We start from the raw sequence: 20,112 nt of genomic DNA, 5'->3' as shown, positions 1-20,112 counted from the left end.
CATAATCTAGACTTCAAGTAAAGTACCCAAGCTGAATTTCCAGTTTAAAACCAGTTCTGCTGATGAATAACACTATCAAGCATCATTTTACCCCTGCATATGGGAATGGCTCTTCTGCTGAATTCAGAGCTGTTTCTCTATTCTTGAGTTCTCAGTAACAATTTTTAAATGAACGTCTGACTACTCTATGTTTGAATTGAAAGTTTCCCAGAAACTCGGTGATGCATGGAATTACTTCATTCACATTTTCCTTTCTCTTTTCTTCCATGCTTCTTTTCTTCCACCTCTTCCTCCCTTTTCAATTCCTACTAACCTTTAAGTTGCAGACTAATCACAAAATTAAAATTTAATTTTGTGGTTAGGGCATCTATTCTTATTAGCACAGTAGAGATAAATAACTGCCTGCTTCTTCAAGAGTTCACATCTTGTACACTGTGGCAATTTGGAGGCATAGGACTTTTCCCACCTGTAAATGTAGCATCTTGGTTGTGTCTCACTGTGATTGCTACAGAAGGCTATATTCAGCATTTCCTATTGCAATATATTAAATTCTTGTCTTTTTGTTCTTTCAAAGTCTAAGATGTGTGTGGGTTTTTTCCCAAGAAATGCAGATTTGTTTGGTTTTGAATTGCAAGTATTTCTACTGGGGATATTGGATTTATCTCTGCCTGTGTAACTTTTTCTTTTACACATATTGCCCGTTTCCTCTGTGCATTGCCCATACCTAACACTAATCAACTGATTTTTAGAGTAGTGTAAGAGTGAAACAAAAAGTATGTGCAATAAATTTTTAAAGGTTAATACTGATTGGAGCAAATTATTTTAAAAGAGCTGAATCACAACAATTAATTAATTAATTTGAAACAATGAGCTTTCCTGAAGACATGTTCTAAAAGCAAAGCAGTAGATCAATAGGGATCCTAAAATTCAAGTAACACACTGAAACATCTAAATCACAATTATTTCTACAGTGTGTGCTGAACAGATTGGCAGTGGCTGCTGTTGAGGAGTAAAAGCCTGCCTCCGAAATCTTATGAGCATTTTGCCTCTGACATCAAAACTGGTTGGGATTTTGCTGTTTTGTGGGTGTAGGAGGTAAACATCAAGAACTTAATGACTTGTCTGTCCAGGGAATAGAGTGTAAGACTTGGGACTATTCTCCATCCTGGTGTCTGTCATAAAAATACTCTTCCTTAATGTTTGAAAATTGCTGCCCTTCTCCTGCTGCATCTTATAAAAAAGAGATATTGCAGTCTGAGAGCACTGCATGAAAGACTATTTTGTAGTCTCCTCTAAGACCACTGTGAAGAGACATTTTGCATGAGGAGGAAGGAAGGACTATGTTGGGGCAGTTTTGCCAGGATGCAAGGGAGTCTAGAGAAATTCATAAATAACCATTATACCAGCTTTCTTTGGCCGTTCGGCACAGATGTTGCAGCAGTTGTTTCCCAGAAACCTCTATGGACAATTTTTTCCAGAGACATGAGGCAGCTGTAGGTGGCCCTATTTATTGACACTGAAATCTGCAAATGGAAACAAGCTGTTTATGCTTTTTGTTTCTTTAAAAAAAGGTGGGAAAAAGAAGCAGGGGTAGACAGCAGAAAATGGATAAAAGCCATTGTGCATTGCTTGCTGTTCTTTAGACTGTTGTATGATGCTAAGCAATATCCCCTGACAGAACTTGAACAGGGGCTGAGATTGTTATTAATGATCAGTACAGGATATTTTAATGTTTAGCAGTCGATGCTGAATATCAATTTTGTTCAAATTACACCAAGAATGTTTTTCTTCTTTTCATTCCCAAGATAAGTTGTACATCTTTTGTTATCCTGGAAATAAATAATTTTGCTGCACATTGGGTTGTAATTTTACAGTTGCTCTGATGTAATTGATTTACTTTTTAAGATGGCACCTTTCCTGGGGATGTAATTGAGTCATTTGTTTCGAATAAGTGAAATTTATTTTCAGCCACGTCTCAGTAGAATATATGTATTCAGGGAGATAAAGACCTCTAGTGTAAAGTTTTCCATGTGAAAAAAATAATATTCAGTCTCTATGCTCCTTTAGAATACTTCTACCATGGTGCTGCAGTACAGTGTAAGCTGTAAGACATTATCTAGTTCTCTGTAAGGTATAGGTAAATGACATTAAATGAGCTCCATTTACCAAAGGGAAGTACCACCATGATAATCCTCCCTAATATGTAGAAATGCAGACTTAACTCCCAGTCAAATAAATTCACAGCAATATGATATTAGAGAGAATGATTTTTTAGAACTAGGTTGCAGACTGGTCTGTTAAAAGAATATATTATACTAAAACAGTAAATGCCAAATGTCCATTAAGGTAGTTGAATATACATATGTCTCAGTACTGCCAAAGGTGAAGGAAAGAAAGTGAATATAGAAGGACATCAAGAGTCAGATAAAAAGTTGAGCTAGGAATGCCATAGTGTGTGTTGCTTTAGTTATTGCAAACATTGGCCAACAAAGAGATAGAGAAAACTTCACAGAGAGTTATCTATGAGATCTTTTAAACTGTCATGGAACTGCTTTAACAAATGCCTGTTCAATATTTGGCAAATGAAACATTTTTGTCAGGTATGAGCAGAACTGATTCTGTTGAGATTATCACTGTAAAATAAATACATTTTATTCCTCCCTCAACTGCTTTCATTTGCAGCATCTATTTACAGAAAAGAAACTACAGGTGGAGAACTTCATCATTTAGGCCAGTCAGGTGCTATTTAGGGCTAGTTGCTTATACAGCCAGGAAATATAAACTCGTTGGTGTTCTAGATCTCCTAGTACTGGGCTGCTTCATGATGGATACCTAACCTGAAAATGTCCTTCTTAATAATGCCTATTTATGAAGAGTTAGCATCTGGGTATATGCCTGGCTTCCCAACAGTCTTGAGCATTGAATCTGTCACTACATAACTTCTGGGATTTTTTTGTTGTTGTTGTTTACTTGAATCAGTATAGTCGGGAATGACAGAGGAGCTAAAACCAATTCTTTTCAGGTATCCTAATTTTCTAGTCTCACATTTCAGATGTGGTTGATTAATGCCTGTAGCTGTGTAGCTGTAACTTTACTCTTTCACCTGAAACTAAGTCACAGCTACACACTTTCAGCTGTTGTAAACTAAGTTAAGTACAGTCACAGTTTTGTAGTGAATTAGGATGTGCTGAGTAATACATCACTGGTGATTAAACTGTGCTGGAAGCAAATTATCATCTCTCTGAAAGTCTGCTGTGGCAACAAGGGTGTCATGCTGACAGTATAAACAGAGACCCTCACATCCCCCATGAGCGTGATTTGGCTTAGTAGTGGGATATATCAGTGATTGGAGTGGACTGAATTTTCCTACCTTTCTTATTTGTAGGCAGGTGGGGAGGTACCTCCCTACAATGGAGTCACTGCAAAACTACATCAGCAGTTAGATCTGGCTTAAAAAAACAAACTATCCATTCTGAGGTAATGATGATGTTTGGTCCCATTTAAGATTGTTTAAAGCTTGTATTTCCCTTTGGGGAAAATGGGAAAATCCTCTCATTATATTTTCACTTGAAAGGTTGTGCTTCCTTGTTGTGTATATGTTTATGCATGTGTTTTAATAGAAGTGCTTTAAAGAAGTACAGGGAAATTGAAACTTCTGGTTTCAGAAGGAGCTGTATCTTACTGTACTGGCTCTAGGTAGTAAGGTTTTGGTAGTGGGGAGGTGGGAGCTTCAGGAGTGGCCTCTGAAGGAAGATATCAAGGTCTGCTCTGTGATGGATACAGCTAGTTCCAGCCCTTTCTGTAATGCACCCACTGGAGAACACAGTGAGCCCATCAGCCACAGTCGGCATTTCTGGGAAAACTTATGTAAGACAGGTCAAGAGCAAATAGAAGATCTGAGGGTGGAGCTGAGATACAATTTGTGTGCTGAGAATTATCTTAGCATTGATGTACTGGCAGTTTGGGAGGGTAGAGGACTGTGAATGTTTGTTTGCCAAAAGATTTTTAATTAAATCTATTTATCAATTATCAATAATATATCAGCTCTGCTCCTCTTAGATGTTGCTGTATTTCTTTGGTGAGGACTCAACCTTGTACAGATTGTAAATGAAGCTAATTAGAGTGGTGGTTTGTTTGTTTGTTTTTTAATGCTTACCTTTCTACCAAAGAGAATTAACTCATTTACTATAGTACAGGAAGGCATATGGATGGTTCATGCTTTTTTTTTCCTCCTTCCACAATATATTATCTTGCCTTCATCAGTATTTTGAGTAACATTTCTGTGACACCCCTGCTTCAACACCTTCAACATACACATAATAAACCAGTAAACAAAGTCACTATGAGACCACAGGGCAAGAAAACACTTTGGTAAGTACATATTTATTTTATAATTATGAGCTAACTATATGGAGATACTGAAGAACTTCATACTAATTTTACTAAATTATCATATGATTACGCAGGTAAATTGACATCTGCAAAGTTGTCTGAATACCAGGCAATCCCAGCAGCAACATATTGTAAAAATTCACATTTTAACAGCATGAAGCTCAGTCCCACAGGTCTGCTATTCAGTTATTGTTCCCAATCAAGCTGTCAGTATTATTTGGTATGATTCAGGTGCTTGTATGTATTAACATTGCTATATTGTCTCATTCTGAAAGCAAAAAAAATTAGTATGCACCTAAATATGTAAAATAGGATTACCAATTCAAGTAATTATATGCTAGTATACATCACCAATAAAACATTTAACTCCAGTTGCCATCCTCATTTTTACCTCCTTCATGACTTTTATTTGTCCCTTCTAGGTCCCATTACTTATCACTTTCCTTTTGTGAATTAAAGCTAGATCATTTTACATGCAATATCTTACTGTTGTTAAAATTATGCATAACAGCTTTTATCTGTGAGATATTTAATCACAATATTTTGTACACAGCATAAGAACATTTGTGCTGAAGTCTCAGAGAACTTTAGAGACATCAACAGTGATTTCTAGCCTTTTTCCCTCACCAAACCAGGGGAATGGAAGGCAAAACTTAAAAATTATTCTGTCAGGCAGCAGTCCTGCCTGAGGGTCCATAGCTGTGATTGTTCAGATGCACATGGAACTCAAAGGGGCCTTCTGTGAGAGCAAGATGTAATACCATAAGATGAAGTAAACAAGCTTCCAAACAGGATAAGGAAGACAATCATATTCATTATTCAAGCATTGTCCCAAAAGGCCACAAACTCCTCATGCTTAGTCCTTATTCCTTTCAGCGAAGACCCTCCTTGCCAGCTAAAGGCAATTGGGCTCAGTTCTTCAGTTTACTGCTAAGGGGAGGTAACCCACGTACATGAAGAGGGCCAGCCATATGTCTAGCGGTAAGAACTCAGTTTAAATAAACCGTGGGCCTGCCCCATGAGTGGGCCCTTTTCCATGGGGGGGTGTTGATCTGCTGGAAGAGTAGGAAGGCTCTGCAGAGGGATCTGGACAGGCTGGAACAATGGGCAGAGGCTAAATGTATGAGGTTCATACAAGTTGTATAAGGCAAAGTGTTGGGTCCTGCACTTGGGTCAGAAGAACCCCTTGCAGTGCTCCAGACTTGGGTCAGAGTGGCTGGAGAGCAGACCAGCAGAAAAGGACCCTGGTGGTGGTGCTGACTGACAGCAGGTGGAACATGACCCAGCGGCGTGTCCAGGTGACCACGAAGGCCAATGGCATCCTGGTTTGTATCAAAAATAGCGTGGCCAGCAGGATCAGGGAAGTGATCGTCCCCCTCTACAAGGCACTGCTGAGGCAGCACTTCAAGTCTTTTGTTTTGTTTTGGGCCCCTCACTACATGAAAAACATTGAGGTGCTGGAACATGTCCAGAGAAGGGCAACAGAGCTGGTGAAGAGCACAAGTCTGATGAGAAGTGGCTGAGGGAGCTGGGGATGTTTAGGTTGGAGGAAAGGGAAACCTTATTGCTCTCTAAAATTACCTGACAGGAAGTTGTAATGAGGTGGGTTGCAGCCTCTTCTCCCAGGTAGTAAGGGATAGGTTGAGAGGAAGTGCCCTCAAGTTATGTCAGGGAAGTTTTAGTTAGATGTTAGGAAGAATTTCTTCATGGAAACAGTGACCAAGCATTAGAACAGGCTGCCCAGGGAAGTGGTGGCATTGCCGTCCTGGAAGTGTTCAGAAAATGTGGGTATGGCACCTGAGGACATGGCTTAGAGGTGAACATGGTGGTGGTACTAGCTGATGCTTGGTCTTGATTTTAGAGATCTTTTCCAACCATAATGACCCTGTGATTCTATTGAAATACAGATGAGTGAATACTGCAAACCCTTTTCCTTCCCATGTGCATTTTCACTAGGCATGTAGACTGTCTCTTGTGACATCTAAATAAATCCTCTTTCATTATTGCACTGGGCAAACTGGGAATCAGTTCAACCAGCACCTCTCAGACAGGACTGGCAGGGAGACAGTTTTGTCTTTCTTAGGGAAAATGGCTGTGTTGGTGTTTTAGTGTAACACATTCGGTAACTGCATGTGCAGAAGCAGGGTGAGGAATAAAGCTCTGTTGGGATGAGTGATGTCTGAAATCATTGGCAAGTCTGTGAACAAAGGGCCCACCAAATGGCGTTCTGGCATCAAGTCTGATACCCACTACTCTTTGTTGTTCCTTGTTTATGGTTCTTCTCTGTATGATTTAGTAACTTTGTGATTGCCAATTTGATGCATCTGGTGTTCACCCAGGATAAAATTGTTTTTCCCAGACCTGTTAGTCTGGAGAACTTTTTACCTGTACAGAATATTTCCTTTGCATGGCAGTGCCTCAGATGATTTCAGGGGTTATATCAGAAATCAAGAAGGCTAAGGTAAGAAGGAAGGTTTGACCAGTGGAGGAACAGTGGTACTGTTTCCAGTGAATCCAGCCGAGAGCATCTGGTGGACCCAGCTGGACTACTGTGTTGGACTCAGATGGATTAGTTTAAACTTTGGCACAATCATCTGCAGTGTGTATTCAGTATGGTGTGTCATCATAAAACCATAGTATGGTTTGGGTTGGAAGGGACCTTAAAGATCATCCAGTTCCACCCCCCCTGCTGTGGACAAGGACACATTCCACTAGACCAGGTTGCAGGTGACATCCACAAATTCTCTGGGAAATCTACATTCCACTACTGACATCGGTAAGCTGCAGAGTTTTCATACTGTACAGACATGACACATGCCTTTAGAGTCACATCAGTCTTCAGGATCAATATGTAAACTGATCAGGTATTTGCAAAAGGGGGAGCAAAAGGGAGTGAGCCATATTCCTGAAAGGAAAGTGCAATTTTTGCTGAAAGCTTCTACACAGTTGAAAAGGCAACCAGGTTTTTGTTTATTTTCATGATGATTTTGGATTCTGTAATAAAGCACAGCAGGTAGGTTGGTTCTGCACAGATTTCAAAAGAAAATGTTCATCTGCACAACAGAGCATATTTTTAAGCAATGGTGCTATGCATAATGTGATTACTTTCATAAATAAAACTGCTAAATGTCTATTTTAGAAGTCATTCAACTTTGAAAGAGGTTGAACAAGATACACTTGTCAATAAAAAGTACATTTGTAGAAGAGGATAAATAGCAAGAGGGTGCACGTGAAAATTCGCACAAGGTCTAAATAGTCACATTTAAAGGAACTTGCAAGATGAAATTAAACAATAGAGAATCTCTGCACCAATATCCTGATTTGTCTCTGGAATTATTATGGCCTATTTGCTGACTCTTCAGGATATTTGAATGATGTTTCATAGTTGCAGTAGGCAATTTGTTTGATGATGATTTCAGACATGGGGGCTGGATGTCATCTACAGTTCTAGTTCATCTGGACTTTGTCCTGCAACTTGTCTTCAGAACACTGAATCTCTTGCTGTGCTAAATTGGAAAGAGTTGGTATTTTAGTACAAGAGAAGGAGCTGTTATTCCAGGATATGCAAGTTGCTGGGTTTTTTTACTGCATGTCAGTTAAATATCTTAGTACTTTACTCTTATCTTCAGCAAAGTATGCATGCAATAATTTAGGAAGCAGTTTTTAATAAATTTTAATTAGGAGGATCTGTAATGTATACTAAATGTGAAAAAAGGGGAAACATTGGAAAGGAGAAATTACCTCAATATGCAACATTCTGCTTCTAGTTCTGCAGTTCACATCCATCACTTGAAAAAACAAAGACCACCTTCTGTACAGAATTTTTGTCTCAAATGGTATATATTTAATAAAATATATTTATCAAATTTAACGTATTTAATCTACAATGTAGAAATTAAAGATAACTATGGCTCTGAGTCCTACTTACATTGCTATCTATTTCCACTGCTGCCTTGTTCTCATTGCAACTTGGCTCTATCCCAGCTCTCTGCTTTTCTTGCTCCCATACTGAATGCCTACTCTGCTCCCAGTGGGCTGTTGATTGCCTAGCCTTCCATTTCCTTTGTCCTTACAGTCATACCATGACTAACTTTATAATTTTTGGGTGCAATTTTCTTCAATAGCCACTGACTGGTGTCAGTATAAGAATTTTCACTGATCTTCTTGCCACCGTTGTTCTTTGCTAGCCCCCTAATTTACAGCTGTGCACTTTTGCCTTATTTTGTCCCAAGTGCTGTGGTCTTTCTGCAGTGATTAATTTTCTGACTTGATATTTGGAACACTCCTCTGACTCTAATTTTACTCATCCTGCACAGATTTCATCAGCTTTCATCATTTCTCATGCTTCTTGTCTTCCATCTCCTTGTTCATTCCTCTTACGATATTTAGTCACTAACAATGCTCAGGTGTCAAAGTTATTTGACATTGAAGTGCAGAGGTGTGTCCCTAGGATACTGCAGCTCTGTGACATATCTTTGAATGCCTCATTGATTAATTGGCTTAAGTAAATTAAAGCAGCCCTGCAGAGGTGAGATGAGTTGTCTGAAAAGTCACTCCCTATTTCCCATTTTTCACTCAAAAGTGTTTCCTTTGGGAAAGATGTGGAATCCCTAACTTTGTTTCTTCCTTTGCTGGTTGAGCAGCAGTGTATAGAACTGAAAAAGTCAGTGTTGATTCTGGTGTCATTGTTTACAGCACAGTGAACAGAAGTCATTGCTCTCATCACCTGCCACTGCAATGTGAAATTACACTTTTTAAAAATTCATCCGTCCAGCCAGAGTAGCCAATCTGTGGCTACTTGAAACCCCCTTCTATTAGTCTGTGATTGTCTTGGGTGTTTGACCAGAGATTTTGGTGTTTGGCCAAAGATCTCCTTTTCTCTTCTCTCCATCTTTTCACTGTTCTCTCCCTTTTCAAGTCTAAGTTTAGAAACTTCCTACTATAAAGCATAAAATGTTAACAGAAGACTGAGCATAGCATTAAGAACTAGATGACCCCTTTGAATTTAATGTCTGTGAATTGTACATTAAATGTGTTCAGTGAGAGACAAACTGGCGAGATGCCTTGCTTTTCACCTGGGTGTTTTTCATGTGCACGTGAACCTACTTTTTGAACTGGCACAGGAGAGTAGAGCAAATGTTAGGAGGGTGAAGAGGTTCTGCATACAGGCACTAGCACCTTACAAATGGTGCTAGGGCTTAGCTGGTCTTGGCCAAAGCCCCAAATGTTTTTGATAATATAATACAAGTGTAAAAGAAAAAGAAAGTCATGCCAGTTTTGTTAAATGCTGTAAACCAAGGCAGCATGCAGCTGCCACCTCCTTTCTCGCTAATTGTGTTTCGTTAGCGAACGTATGAGCAAGGTTAATACCTTTGCTAATAGTGATCTCACTCACGATGCACAGTGAGTTTCAGAACTCTGAAACTGCAACAACTACTCGAGCCCACGCAGAGTGAGCAGTGTCTTGCACCTGGCATATTATCCTGCCATGAGTACAACATCAGGCAGTTCAAAGAATGGATAACAGGAGATGTCAGATCTGCTTTTAGGCAGAACAACTGAGAAACATTGTGCTAGTTATGTCCAATAGTGTAAAAACCCAGCTTGGTTTTATTGTTCCTTTTCAACAGAGCAAGTGCTATGTATCTAATTATTTCTTACCTCTTTGTTTAATTGTCTTTATTAACAAAATGAGCAGGTTTTCTGCATAAATAATAAGGATATAAATTAAACTAATACAAATAGTTTTAATTTGAGGAATTGCAAAGCCAGTATTTCATCAAATGACACAACTGTAATATTGAGGTTTGCAGCATTGGAGCTGAGCACACAGATTAACATGTTCCACTCTTGACTTTAAAGATCTAGGCTCAATGTCTAGGGTAAAATTGTGCCATTGAATGTGACTCTTTGGACTTTATGGGTTCTAGAAGCTCAAAAGACAGCTGCAGTACAGAGTTAAAAATAAGTCTCATTTGTGGTCCTGCTTTTAGGAAACATCTGATGCTGATGCTGCGCTGCAGTGGGATTTCACAGTGAGATACCCAAGGAATGTCCATCCCATCAAGTGTTCTAGTGCACAAAGCCGTATCACCTGGCTACAGCTCTGTAGCCATGTCAGTCTAGCACCAAAGCCAAGATAAACACTCTGAGGATATAATTAGCTGAACTGCAGTGTGGTAGAGGTAGAGCTATACTAGTCCTGGCTCTGCAGTTACTGTGATTTTTCCCTCCTTTTGCTCTGTCTTCACTGCAATCAATACACTTCCCCCTCCCCCCCCTTTTTTTTTCTCTCTCTTTTTTTTTTTTTTTTTAAAGTGAAGTTTTGGTGAGTTGGCCGGTCTCATTTCTTAAGTAGAGCTTTAGATTTGTGCCTTTAGGTGGAGCTCCATACTCGTGCTGAGGCAGACTCACTGGTGCGAAAGAACAAGCAAACCAAAAAGGCAAACCTGAAAAGACCACTTCTAAGTATAGTATCCAATTTGTAAAATTTTACAGAAGAACATGCTTAAAATTTTATAACAGAATGTTTCCAGTTTTCAAAATAATGAGAACTGATAATAGTTTTACGGTTAAAAAACCCACGTTGTTTATTTCCTTTACTTGCTCAATCATCACTGTGGAAGCAATTTCTTCCTGTTTAGGCACCTTGTTTAGCCTTATAAAATTTTAAATCTTAGTCAGGAAAAGGTAGTAAAAGCCCTTTTATTTTTCCTTCTTTTTAATGGCTGCTCTAATATGAATGTTTAAATGTGAGGCTATGACCTGCTTCCTGATAAAAGGATGCATCAGATGTCTGGTTTTGTCTGTGGTTTTCTTCTGTGAAGCATATAGATGTAGCTGATGTCACAGCCTGGATCAGTCCCTTGCGTTATAATCCCCTACTTAGCAGAAAGTAATTTCAGAGTCACCTCTGTCCCAGCGAGCAGTGTGTGAACTTCCTCAGGTTTAATGGAGGGATTTGAATTCTGTCACGAGAACAACAGTGCAACCATGCTATAGAATGGCTACTCCTGTAATTAGCTTATTTTTTTCTGAGGGGACTAGGAGGGTTGGAATGCTGCTGTGCTGAGACAACTGAATTTAGGTCATGCTGTGGGAGTTTTCAGGTGATTTTTCACCTATGTGTGTTTCAGAACTTCACTGAATGACCTTTTTTGTTTGTCTGTTTGTTTGTTTGTTTTCTTACTGTTTAATCAGAGGAAATAAAAAGAAATCTCTGTTCCTAATGATTGTTACTGGAAGAACTGTGTTTTTGCCTTGTTGGCTTGTCAGTGACATAATTTTTTCCATTCAAATATCAGAATACAAATGCTGCAGTTAAAAGAAATCTCCTCTCCACAGTGATTTTATCCATTCTTCTTCAGAAGAGTTATGGTGATTAGCTGTTAGTGTGCTTGGAAGAATGGATGTGAGTAAATCACTGGTATTTGGAAAACAAACTAAGAGAACCCCCGAGGTACAGACTCAGCAGTGTATGCTGAGTGCTCCTACTGTGCAGGGAGATGCATATGTACTGTTAGTCTGCTTACATGTTATACTATTAACCAAAACAATTTATTCTGGGACAAATGGTTTTTAAGAACAGGCAGTGGATGTGTTTTGATGCGCTCAGTTTTCATTTTGCAGTGTCTTTTATATAGTATGTTGATATTGTCCATTGACTGCATTATGCTGTCAAAAATGTGTATTCTTCTCAGAATCTGTTTTGTTTAATTCCTTACCAAAATACTCTTGCAGTATATGGGACTACATTTATGCAGGTTGAGGGATTACTTGTGTGCCTGGAATAAAGATTTGTTGGAAAAAAAGGAAAGATGGGTAAGATGTCAGATGATACACAGATATCCCACTACCCTCTCTAGCATTACAATTTTACTGACAGTGCTTATTCCAGTTTTTGAACACTCGAAATAGAACCTACAACCTTGTTTACAAATAGCTCTTGCTGCTTAAATATTTAAGAGCACTAAGATCAGATTTCCTGAATTTCAGTGATATAAATGATAGTATAGTGAGGAAACATTAGATTCTTAGAATCAAGAATAAAAAAACCCCTATTCTTCTGAAAATAGTGGCTAGCTTAATTTTGAGAAAATGAGGGGAAATATGAGATAGTAAGAGTAGGTGGGAACAACTTTTGCGAACTAAAAAGTGACAGCTTGATGACATATCTGAAATGCAGTGTGATATTTGTTTTCACAGGTAAGCAGACTTGTTACTGACATGGTTTTGACATGAAAGAATTTTTTTTTTACTTGATATATATATATTAAATAAACAGTATTTTATGTTGAACTGACAAGGCAAAATCTTTCTATGATGTTTCTCTGATCAGGGCTGTAATTTTAGGGAAGGTTTTGGTCAAAACCATTCTGGTACTGCTTTACAGACTAGGAGTAAGACTTGACATCTCAGCTCTGTTTTATTTACTTTACCCTTTCTTTCTTATCTTGTTTTTGTCTTTCCTGAGTTCTCTTTACCAAGCTCCACTCCAGAAGGAAATAAAAACAAGACTGCTTGTATTTCTACAGAGAAAATACAGTATGTTACTTTTTTGCCATCTCTGGACATGGGTTAGCTGATTCTACCTTCACTTTAGTCTAAAGTTCAGACTGCAAAAGCTTGTGATGGATGTCATAACCATGCTGCCCTCTAGATAAAGATTCACCTGGTCTGCCCCCCACTAAATTCTTAATTTTAGCTTGTATCTTACATTAAAGATATGAATATAAGGAATCTGTGATTTGTTTTAAAATCCTAGAGGCTGATTAGGTCTGTTCTAATCTGTTCCTGTTTATTTGTAGATTTTCAAAGGGGCTGGGACAGGAAAATAGATCATGCCAGTGTGTTTCATGCTGATAGTGCTTGGAAACAAGTGAATGCTCTGGGTGCAAAGCTATGTCAAATCTGTCTTATGGGTCTGATGCTCAATTACTAGAATGCCAATTTTACTCTTCCCCTGCAGAATGGATATTTCTGAGGCACCTTGGGGAATGGATGTATTGATATATGGATGACTTGTGGGAAAAGAGGAGCTGTACAACTGACATAAAATCAAAAACAAAGAAAAAGGAGTGGGGAGATCCTTTTAGTAGTATACAAAAGATTTGTAGTATACAAATCAGATGGAGAAAAAAAAGTTATGGAGATGTATTGAGAGCATATTGGACATATTCTTACTCACAAATAAACGTTCCTTTAGTTTCACAGTGTGTGCTATCTTAGTTATAGGCATTTTTCAGACTGAATGTTTGTCTCCAAAAGCAGTTATAGACCCCAAGGTTACACAGTATAGCCAGTTTCTCTTTTTCAATTACTTTTTTTTGACCAAATTCAACTGCTGGTGGTAGTCTGCAGACTTATTGTAAGAGCAAGCCTAAAGTGTGTGATTTTGGTGATACAGTATTGATCATGTTGTAGAAACAGAAGTTGAAGGGCTTTTCTTTCTCTGTCTCTAATTATTGAGTGTTTTATTTTGTCAGTACAGCTTCCTGAGGAGGTAGGATTCTGTTATTGACTTGACAAGCCTTGAATTAACCCCTTAACTGTGGTTATTGGGGTTTGTGTCCATTTGCATTGTGGTGTAATTCCATGTATACATTCTTAATGTCCTTGGCCCATAGCAGTGTCATAGTGAATAAAAATCAGAATGGTAATAGTGAAAAAATTAAGAATCTATTCCAAAGTCCATAGAAGTCACTCAAGAGTCCCATTCAGCACAACTGCCCCACTGCATTAGGCACCACCAAAAAAAAAAACAACCAAACCCTTGCTAAAATAATTTCCCATTTAGAAGTCCTTATTCCATGACACAATGATTTGATTATGACAAAATCCTAGAAATGGCAGTTCCTTTAAGAAATTTTATGAACTAGTCTTTAAAATTCTATATGTTACTTGCTCTACATCTCTAAAGTTTATAAAATCATTACTAGTTTCCTGTTGTGGGGTCTAAACCCTGTGAAATTCTGTGAAATATTTCCATTTGTTATATGCTTAATACAAGATCAAGTCATTTTTGCTGGTATCTTCTTGTTAAAACTTGTAGCCATAGATCATTGTTTTCTAATGACAAAAATAATTAGCAGTAAGACATATTAATGACTGTGTTATCAGGTAATGATGTCTTCATTAATGCATGGCTCTAATCTCTGAAATAACTTTGTCAGTAGCTGCCCGTGAAAGGAATGCTTAGACAGGAGGGAATGCTTTGATGTACCCACTGTCCAAATTCATTACTGCATAAAACTCAATCCTGTCTACTGGATGGTGGGGCTACATCTGAGGTCTTTAAAGGCCAGACTTGAATTCCCTTGAATTTACAGTGGAAACTCTCAGTGATATCTGTTTTGGTTTTGTATGTGCATGCATTTGTTGAATTCAAATGCCATATAGCTGATCAGTGAGAGTTCATTCTAGAATCTAAGGATTATGGAAACTAATGTGCTAAAAGAAATCTTTGTTTGGATTTTGAACTTTGCATCAGCGCCTTTTTTTTTGCTGTGGACTGAATCAGACTGTTCTATCCTGGACCCTAGAGACAAGGAGAAAGAATGAAATTTGTTTCCAATCAGCTTGGAACAGTTTCTTTTTTTCTTTTAATAAAATACATTTTCCAAGGATTATCATGGAGACTGGTATGAGAACTTGGAGTGATTCAATGAAATGACTAATGCTGTCAATATAGCAGTAGCTTTGAGCAAGTTGATATTTTTACAACCTTTTCAAATACATTATATGTTAATTTTGTAGTTGACAGAGGGAATCAAAACAGGGAGATCCTTCTGTAATTAATTTTTCTGTTCTTTATTTAATAATTTTTATTTAGGATGCTTAATGATTATGTTCCTTTTCATATTTAACATTCAGCTCTTGGACATTCTCCTGCAAACTCTAATTGTGTTTTAATTATTAAAATAGGAGTGAGTTTTTGTTTGCAGTTGCCTTTATAGCAGATATTTACAAAGCTGGAGCTACATGACGACTTTCTATAACTTTTCTCTAGCTGTAAGTTCTTAAACTGAATAGGTTTCCATTCTAAAAACCTTTTTGATTGCAATGTTCAAAACATATATTGGCTCCTAATAAGTTTATACTTTTTCAGAATTTCATTGGAGCTGTAAAATTCTAAAGAAATTATTTGATGTGAAAACAACATTTTTTTAAATTTCATGATTTTTTTTTTTGTGATAACCTACAGCCTCCCTGCTTTCTGTAAGAAAATGGTTAGGTATCAAACTATTCTGTCCTTTCATCCTCTGTGCCTAAATGCTTCTCCTCCAAGCTCTGAAGAAAACCCAACCTGAAAGCCTAGCATCCAAGGCCAAAAAGCAGAAGCAGCTTGACAGGTAACAGATGTAGGTGTGAAGATTTGTTGTGTATTTTTTTCCTAGTAGTAACATCTGTCTTGGCTAGTTTCCTCATAGTTACGTGGAAAACCAGTGATCTGTCATTGTTTTTGTTCATGGAAGTGAATACTACCACTTACTCCTGTGAATTCTAGACTGTTGTTTTTCTTTTATATTGTCAAGTGAAGCATAAGTCACTTTAAAAACTACTCTGTTATCTTTGATGTAAATCTGTTGTTGCTTTTACAAGATTGGAGTGTTCCAAGACTATTCACCTGTGGATACCTATAAAAATATTTATGGGTTTCCAAAAATTATCACTAACCCTTGAAAACATACTAGTATCCTGTTCAGAAATGTTGATTTATGGGTGGTTCTGAAAATGTAAAATGGTTTTTTAGTAGACATGATTATTGGTTTTATTATCTGGCTGTAGTAGAACACCCAGTTTTCTGAAAAGTGGGGGAAGCTCTCTTTTGCAGCACCATCATCATTTCAGTACATCTCTAAAGACAAAGAAAAAAGAGTGCTCTGATATCTCAGCAATCCTGTGTCTAATGATGATAAAGAAATGAATGTTATGTTTTCTTTCCTCTACCTTGTAGAGGTGGTATTTGCAGAGGTAGTCTTGGGGCCATTTCAGTTCTTTATACTTTGAAGTGTCACTTGTAGTTGACCAAGTAAACCCAGGAAATGGATACTTTTTTTGACAGCTAAAATAATTCAGTGGGAGCATAATAAAGGCTGACAGCTACAGCAGTGTTATACTGGATTAGGAGATATTTTTTTCCCTGATTTGTTAACTTCCTCTAAAAATGAATGATACCTAAGCCACTGTGGACATAGTGTGACCCACTGAGGCATTCCATTTTAAGACAAATATTAAGTGAGTCACACTGATATGAGAGACTGGAAAGTGATGTCTTGAGACATTTTGGGGTGCATGTGGGTAGGAGCAGGGGCAGGTCCATCCTTGCTGGGGTGAGGCAGTGCACTGCCCTGTACACCCCTACCCCTAGAGCCTGTATCCCAGCACGGCAATGACTGCCAATCCCTGGCACATCAAAGGCAATGCTCCACACTCTCCTCTGGAGCCACTAACCCAGCTCCTGAGTGGCCAAATGACCAGAAATCCTAACTGTGGGAAGGGCCCAGGAAGGCCAAGGGGTATTTAAGGCCAAACATGCAGCAAGCACAAGTCTTTACCTCCTCTTGGAATTTCTATCTGAACACTGCTGGAATCCAGGAGTTGGTAGCTATAAGCGTGCTTTTCTATATATTTTCTGTCTTTCTCTCTTTCTCCTTCTTCTAATTCCCTCTTCTAGGAATTTTTGAGTAATTTAAAATTGAATGGGCTTCAAGTTTGCTAAGTTGACTGGACCACGTTAATGCTTGTTGCACTAAACCTTTTGCCAAAGTTCTGTGACTTTCCAAAGTTGCCAGTAAAGTATTTATTTGACCTCTTGAAAATGTCTTGTCGGTATTTCTACTGTGCAACTAATTCAGTATACATGAACAAGAGTAAGCCCTTTAAAAAAACCTCATTCAGGAAGTGTTTTTTGGGGGATCCTTACAACTGGAATTTAGATATTCCAGTTTTACAACTCTCTTCCTGGCCGCAAGTAGTGTGAGGATAAGAATAACTAAAAGTGTATTATGGTGAAAGTGATAAAGTCATGTTTATTCATGTGCTGTGGAGGGAGTGAGAATAGGCATAAAGATGAGAGAGGGTAAATAAGACACCCAGTCTGGAAGAGTATTTATACCAGGTGTGTATTTCAGTGAAGCACCTCTTGCACTTTCTGGGTTTCCTTAAAAAATATGGTTTTGTGGAGTGAAAGTTGCTTGTTTCCAGTTTGTTCACTCTCATGAAGTTTAAATAGTGTAGTTCCTTGAAATAACTGAAGTTGACGGTTGGGGTTCGATATCATGCAAAATTTGCTAAAGAAGATGTTTATTTGCATGTAGTCCTCTGAGAATCCTTTCATCAGTTTCATTATGTTCTAACTTATAAAAGAGATTTCTTTATGGCTTGTTGACTAATTCACAGTTGAGAAAGCTCCTTAAAATACAGTTTCCAGGATCATTAGATCATTTATGGACTGTAATTTCCTTCACTGGAATCAGTAGGAAAAATCATGCTGTTCTACACAACATTATCAATCCATTGGAACCGGCTTTTGTAACATAAAATGACTATGGTGTGAAACAACAGAGACAATCTGCATTGCATATTCAGCACATAAATTGTCCTCCTTTTCCTGGGAACTGATAATTATTAATAAAAATAGAACAGTGAATGAGGAAAAAATATTTTTTTTTAAAAATGAGGAGAATATCTCAGTGACTTAATAGTGTAATGACACTGAGTGATTTGCCATCAGTTCCTGATCTATGCATAGATTTTTTTACACCTTTGTCTTGCGTGTATTGTGTTTGACAGGCAAACAGAGAGCAGTTCTGTTACTTTTGTCCTTTGAAAGCTTTTTACCTTTAGAGAGAAACAAAACACTTCATAAAACACCACTGTGTGTTGTGCTATATTTTTTTTTTTAAAGTTCTTCCATATGACAAAGATTGACCAAATGTTCCATGAAAGGATCTTTTTCTTTTAGAAAGCTTGTCACTTGATATTTTATTAGTAGTTTGCAGGGTTTTGGGCAACACCTTGCTGTATTGTTGCACATGAACTTTGCAGTTCTCTGAAGACAACTGAATTTATTTTGACAAGGTATTATCTGCCAGAAGTAGGCAAATGCTCAATGATACGCATATCATTCTCATGCTTTGTCATATTAAATTTCTTTTTTTTTTAGGGCCCAGGTGGAGGCTTGTATATAATTTCCCTCATAAGCATCTTGCTGAATGATGTTGACTTCTGCAAGAGGTTTTCACTTTCTGCAGGTTTTCACTGAGCTACTCTTGCTTTTTTGTAAAAGTATAAATCCTGCAGAGTAAGAACTGAATACTACATGTTTTGTGTATACAGTGTATTGAGGAAGTACTACTCCTCATAAAAGCCTGTCAACAGACATTGTAGAAATAAAAATATTTGCACAGATGTTTTGGACAAGGAAGCAGAAAGAATAGGATAGGAGTATACAGAGCCTAAATTGCTACAAGGAAAATGCTAAATTATTGTGGGAGACTAATCCATCATCGTAATAGAGATGAGGCAGCTCTGTATCCTCAGGTCCAAGCAAAAGCAAGGCTGAGAATGTATTGCGCACACACAAAATATGTAGACACTATGTACATGCATGTAATGCCCTTTACCTGTATTTTAGAATGTGTTAGCTACCCTTAGACAGTGACCTCCTCAGACCAAAAGGTGCTCCAGATAGCTGTCTCCTGTTAGGTCGTCTTGGGTTTCACACCTGGATTATGGGGCTGATGGCTCTCCTGGGACAGCCCTGGGGCAGGCTGGACACCCTGGAGAGGATATCCATTGGATTCCTCACCGTTCTTGCTCTTCTATGCATATCTGGACCTGTGGAGATGGACCACTGATGGGCCTGGGAGGAGCTGAAACAGGGTGTTTATTTTTCATGTTGCTGCATCTGCCATTGTCTCTCTGCATTACTCTGTCTGTGTACAGAGAAGCTTTTTGTCACATGACATAACACAAAGAAGTTCAGGAAACATTTTTTTGCCACAGGTCACCAATACTTGCCTAGAACATACTTGACATAAGACTATCGATGTCAAATAAGCTATGCAGTCTACTGCCAAATTATTTTCTGCTGTAACAATCATGCTGATATGAGCCTGTCTGTTGTTAAGCTAAAAATTGGGCACTGGTGTTGGCAGTTTGTTAACTAATGGAATAAAGAGAGCTGACCTTGAGCTCATCTACTGGAAAGCCCACTTTTCCATAAGGCATATAATCCACAGGCTTTTGGTATCAGTGGAAATAATCCTAGTTGTGAGGAATGAGACAACTCTTAGAAAAAATTAAAATAATTTATTAAAACTGAAAAATTGAAAAATTACAGAAATTAGAAAAATATAAAAATCTGGGATCCTAGTGGCTCAGGAGGTATGCCCCAGGAGCGCAGGGATTAAGAGATCTTCAGGCTTTAACAGCACTGGACCTCTGGTGGAAAGAAAACTTGCAGTGCTGGGCTGACTTTTAGCTAGTCTAAAAGTCAAAAGGAAAAATTATTAAAGGCTCCTAAATAGGAGTCAGACTTAAGTACCCAGCACTGACACCCACCACAGCTGATCTGCAGGAGTCTCAGCTCTGCTCTGAGGGACGCCTCGTTGTTTTATAGTGCCTTTGCTCCGCCCCAGTCCGCCCCAGTCCGCCCAAAGCCCGCCCACAGCCCGCCCACAGCACACCCCCTTTGGTCCAAAGTGATTGGTGCTT

At 38.3% G+C, this 20,112-nt stretch overlaps 1 long non-coding RNA gene across 1 annotated transcript in view; it reads left to right on the top strand.

Moving 5' to 3' along the window:
- Positions 1 to 3,286: 3,286 nt before the first annotated feature.
- Positions 3,287 to 20,112, top strand: part of LOC138104863 (uncharacterized) — a 41,642-nt gene continuing 24,816 nt past the window's right edge. Inside the window, exon 1 of the long non-coding RNA XR_011148314.1 lies at positions 3,287 to 3,477. This is a non-coding gene — a long non-coding RNA (uncharacterized lncRNA). The remainder of the gene's footprint in view (positions 3,478 to 20,112) is intronic.

Source organism: Aphelocoma coerulescens, chromosome 2 (genome assembly GCF_041296385.1).
Source record: "Aphelocoma coerulescens isolate FSJ_1873_10779 chromosome 2, UR_Acoe_1.0, whole genome shotgun sequence".
NCBI classification, from domain to species: domain Eukaryota; kingdom Metazoa; phylum Chordata; class Aves; order Passeriformes; family Corvidae; genus Aphelocoma; species Aphelocoma coerulescens.
The sequence above is the reverse complement of the archived record's forward strand: the minus strand, read 5'-3'. Positions and strand labels throughout refer to the sequence as shown.